Below are 5,700 nucleotides of genomic sequence, written 5' to 3'. Positions count from 1 at the left end.
TATTCATCAAGTATTTAAGATAATGGAATCCTATCAATGTGAAAATGGATGAAAACTAAATAAAATTTTAATATAAATTCACCTATGGTTTACAGATTTGAAACAATTTTAATATAATTATATTTTATAGTTTTTCCCTTTTGGAACATCTAATTTTAAAGTTGCATTTCACCTTAATAAAATGATATAATTGTATGATGGTTGTATTTCATTGTTTAAGAATTTTGTAGCTCGATATTTTCAATGGAATCTCCACCTATCAAAGGTTCTATTTATTTTTGAATTGTCAAATTATTGAAGACCGCATAGGTAAGGACTTAGCTATAGAATAATTACATAAACTTGCCAGAATTGAGAAAAATTGGACGGAAGAATGAATTTGAACAAGAACACAAAACTACACTAAACCAAAAGCCAAAACAAGTGAAAAAAATATTTTAGAAATTTTAAAATTGTGAATAAACAACATATGTTTTTAACGAACAAGGAATTACTTTTCTTTTTGACAAGTCTTATCTAATCCTTTGATAAAACATTAAACATTACCACTTCACTAATTAAACATTTGCATGGAGCATGAGCAATGAATTGTGTCATTTAGGTAATGATGGTTCATTATGTAAATTCACAAATAAATTTGCAAAACATCATTCATTTATCTTGCATTTTTTTCTCAAGATAAAAGTTATGATTTATAGCTATCTAATACTTTTACCAAAATGGTTGGTTATCTTTAAATATTGAGAATTGTTATTAGTGTGAGTTCCCTGTAATTTAGTACACTCAAGATTTGCATAATTATTAAATATATATTAATAAAAAAATAATATGCAAATAAATTGAAAGTTGCACCTAGAATAAAGTAATTAAAGCATTTTAGTGAAAATTCCTACTACCTCTATAACCAATTGATACACAATATTCCCACAATTCATTGAGCCATTGATGGTTGCTTTCTCATGCTTATTGTTGCTACATATATTTAAAACCTTTTGTTGTGTTAATAATGTTATAGTTTGGGAAGAAAGGGTTTATAAATTTTGCTAATCTCTTACGAATAATGTAATTTTCCTTTGTATCTTATGTAGCTAGACATTATAGTAGATATGACATGTGTTGATCATTTATATCACGATTTTTCATTTAGCCTTATGTTCTTTTCCTTCATTGTATCTTTAGGTTTGGACCATGTGACCATGAGTCTCGCTATCCCTCTATTGTGAGTGGGGCATGGTTTGATTTGTCTCTTTGTCATGGGATCAATATCACACTGATTAAGAATGTCAAAATCAAAATTTTTGTTTTTAATTAGGAAGTTACAATCTTTATCATCACATATATTTTATATAACATATATAATTGAAATATATACAATAGTATGTGTGTGTGTGTGTGTTACTATAGGTAATAACACATATAATTAAAAATATACACTATATGTGATATATCTAAAAACAAAGAGGTCAATCAATAAAATACATATCAAGAAAAACATGATTCTCTATGAGTGGTTCCATCTATCAAGTTCACTTCCTCAACATCTATATCTACACATCCATAACAATGGATAACATCTCTAACATGTGTTTATGGATTTCTTTGAAAAATGTTTGGATAACATACATTTTGTTTCTACCATGTAAGAACTGTTTATGAATGCATTTCAATAATAATGTATCATTGTAACCTTAATATTTTTTTTTGATACATGACCAAATTAGGATAAAGAACTTGAATTTTTTGTTTCTATAGACGTCGATGAGATGATAAAGGACCATTTTGCTCTTGTTAGGGGAAATCGTAATGTGGTGTCAGAATCAAACATTGTTCTTGAAATTATTAATTTGCGAGTGGGGAAGTCTATGCAACATCCATCATGTATGGATACTTCTTGAGAAGAGTTGACAAGCACTTCCAATTAGAGAAGAACATGGAGATGCTTCCTTTTTCCTCAAATGAGGAAATTAAAGCTGAGCCATTGAATTACACCCTCCTAGAATTAGAAGGTGGAAATTATCAAGATAACTCAATCATACAAGGTTATGTGGAAATTACAAAAAAATTTGTTGTGACGACTGATGCATTGAATTCTAAAGGTTAAGACTTCAATCATGTAAGTTGAGGGCTAAACCATGCAAGTTGAGGTCTTATGTTATGTCCTTTTATCTAGAGACCTTATAAAGTTATGCTACAATGTGGTCCAAAAAGGGAGTGGATATTATTGAGAGGCATGTAGAGGTTCTATTTGGGAGGCCCAAAATTATTATCACCCCTAATGCCTCAATGGAAGTTACAGACGAGGATATATTAAGGATAAGCTTCACAGGTTTAACACATTTGGTTTTTGTGGTTGTCACCATTGGGATATTCCTATTGAATGTGGATAGTCGTGTTGATTCAAGGTACCACTTTGTTAGAAAGTAGTTCGAACAATCATGCCGATAATTTTTCTAACATGTGTAGTCCATGGATTTTGTTGATATATTAGTTGGTAGTTCCAGACACATGCAATACTCAATTTTAAAATGAGGTATATCTTTCTTAGGAATACCCATCAAATCTTGTAAATCTATACTAGGAGAATGTTTACCTTTTCACTTTATTGTGTTCATGCTGACAAGTGATTCATATTAGCATCCACTCCATTGCAACTTATTATCCCCAGAAAATGGTTTTGTAAATATCTCATCAAATTATAATGATAGTGTTTTCCCCTATCTCCTTTCCTATTTCTCTCAGTGATTGAAGGGGTAAGTAAGCTTATGAATGATGTTAGGTCTAAGCGAGAGATGAGGTAAAGGTACCCCATTTTGAAATTGTTTGACGTCTTTTATTTTTTTATGATGTTCTTCTATTAGGTGTAGGTGCTCATTAGGAATGTGTTGCTTCAAAGAAAATTATGAATCTGTACTATTCAAAAACACGGATAGAAATAAACATGGTCAAATCATGTCTCCTTTTAATTTTCCTAGAGAATATGAAAAAAATAAGTATGATTTATTGCTATCTTATGATTAAAAAAATTTGACGAAGGTATAAAGTATCTTAATTTATGTTCAAACCCAATGCATATTTCTTTGAGTATTAGCTTTGATTATATTAAAAATGTGTTGGCTAGATATCAGTATAAGTAAATTGGCAGTTATGAAGAGGTGGGTGTTTGGTAATTTCAAAATTAGTTTTAGAAAACATCCTAGTCTATTCGAATTGAATAACTAAGATTCAAAAATATATAGTTACAAAAATTTGAAACTCCATATTTCACTTTCTTTGAACGGGGTGTAGGAAATAATATGGGATACCTCTGTTTAGGTGATCCTAAATTAGTCAACCATGGACCATGGGGCATTGGGAGATTAAAGATATTTTTTTTAGTCAACAAATTGTAGGTAAAAATATACGGGAGCTGACTTATATCGAATTGTTTTGGGGAAGCTTGATGTCCATAAAATGTATGGTTGGTATCTCTATTGAAGAATGGTTTCATAATCCTTCGAATTTAGTTAAGAATAGTTCCATTATGTGGAAATCCTATGGATGATTTTTCATTGATTTGTCTCTAAAAAATATGGTAGACTGGGAATGGAAAAGAGGTTCATTTAGGGGAAGATCAGTGGATTGGGGTGGACATAAATTATAAATTATTTGGGGAGATTATCTCTTGAAAACATGATTTGCGATTTTACAAAAAATGGGATATTAAATCCCGTATTCATGATTGTTTAGCTAGAATAAGTTGGTTATCTACTAGTCATATAGGCCTTCAAGGTCATTTATCTAGTGAGTGGTTTGTATATGTTGGTAGGCTTGTTTCTAGTTTTATTAGGATGGATGAAGGTAGTAAAGAAACACTACACTCATTGAAAATTTCCTCAGTACAAGTCTTCTTGGATAAGCTTGGATAAAGGGCTCTAATTGAAGTAGAATTCCAAAGGAAAAAGAAGTGGCAGTGGGAACAAATGCAAAAGAACTATATCCCATCATAATTTAAGTATGGAATGCTATAGTGAAAAAAATGGCCCCAAATCATATTCGGATACCCCTAGTTTAGTAGTAAATATTAAAAGATGACATTGTGATGTTTTTATGCTTTGTTTCAACTCTCTCCCCTTTTCTTCCACGTAGTTTATTTGGTGGGTTCATAATCTCTTTATTTCTCAAAATAAATCTATCCCAATAGAAATTGTTCCAAATATCATTACAATGCTAACTAAAAGCATGTGAATGTAATCCTAATTAGGAAAAAAGAATTGTGATCCTATTATGCCTCCTCTAGATTTTAAGATCCCATGGGGGCACTTTTTATGGGGCCAACCAAGGCCATCCTCCTCAATGTGGAATGGGAGTGATTCTCAATACAAATTTCTCTTATTTTTGCATATCCATTATTCTCTATGATTAGGAACAAATATGAAGGTAAAATTTGTTTCTTTATCGACCTTTTCGCATCACACAAAACAAATCATCTTATCTGTGTTGTAGATTCATGGGGATTCAAAATTTTTCCTTGAATGGGATAAAGATAAATTCAACATTTATAATGTTCAACCTCAATCTCTATTGAGTCAAATCTAGGATTATATTCAATGTTTTCAATGGATCTCTTTTTCTCATATTTCCATGGAACTAAATACTAAGGCTAACAAAATGTCTAAGGAAGTTGTGTCCCTCTAGGAAGGGGCTTTTATCTCTGATGAATTCATGGATTGTCCCTTCATTCAAAATTTGCCCTCCATTTGATAAATTTAGTTTTTTCATCCATAAGTTGTTTTCAAGATGTACATGTTAGATATATATATTTTCTTTGTTTTCCTAAAATATCCATCAATGCATGGAGAATAACAATAAGAAGAATAGAAAAATGCAACACACACACACACACACACACACACATCTTATTTTGTTCTTAACATAGACCTTCTTATGCCTAAATTTGTTAAACTTCAAGAATAACTATTAATGTATGTCTTACTAAGGTATGTACTTTAAATCCACTTTAACTCTAAATATATCAAATATCTAATAAAATTTGTTTGATAAAATGCTTGATATGGATGAAAATTCATGGTGTTCTCTACCAATAACGTCCACATTACTTTCAAATATTATGGCCCAATTGAATGTTCCACCAATGGAAACCTTTACTATACAGTACAACTATTCCATAGGATATGAAATTTTAATAACCCATCTTTAGACATACCAACCGATTTTTCATAATAAATATTAAGATATATGGTTTCAATTAGAGCCCTTTATCCAAGATATAAAAATTTAAAGAATCCAACACTGGAGTAAAAGTCTATCTTGGAGATAATAGTGGGTACGAGATCAAGGGACATGGAGAAGTCCTTGTTACTCTACCTGATGGTAAGATCAGGAATATATCTGATGTGTGGTATGTTCCTGGCATTAAGAAGAACCTGATTTCTATGTCCAATATTACAGATCAAGACCTTAAGGTAGAATTTTTTAAATCTTATTGCATTATTAAAGATTTGTTGGATCAGATGAAGCCCATTGCTACAGGTATTCGCATAGGAGGACTCTACAAGTTGGATGTGAAAAGTATGCCTCAACAAGCCTTGATGACGTCAAATAAGTTTGCTGAAAGGAGCCGGGACAGCAGGTATCCATCATCAATGGTACCTGCTGAGAAGGTAATTGGAGCGCTTCAAGTTGAAGGGAAAATTGTAGATG

General features: G+C 31.2%; 1 pseudogene; it reads left to right on the top strand.

Annotated features, from left to right (window-relative positions):
* Positions 1-1,709: 1,709 nt before the first annotated feature.
* Positions 1,710-2,424, top strand: LOC149252987 (UV-B-induced protein At3g17800, chloroplastic pseudogene; annotated as a pseudogene).
* Positions 2,425-5,700: the final 3,276 nt, after the last annotated feature.

This window comes from Pinus tabuliformis, chromosome 7 (genome assembly GCF_031772625.1).
Source record: "Pinus tabuliformis cultivar Carrire ecotype Pingquan chromosome 7, CPIR1, whole genome shotgun sequence".
Classification (NCBI taxonomy): domain Eukaryota; kingdom Viridiplantae; phylum Streptophyta; class Pinopsida; order Pinales; family Pinaceae; genus Pinus; species Pinus tabuliformis.
This window is presented reverse-complemented; position numbering and strand designations above follow the sequence as displayed.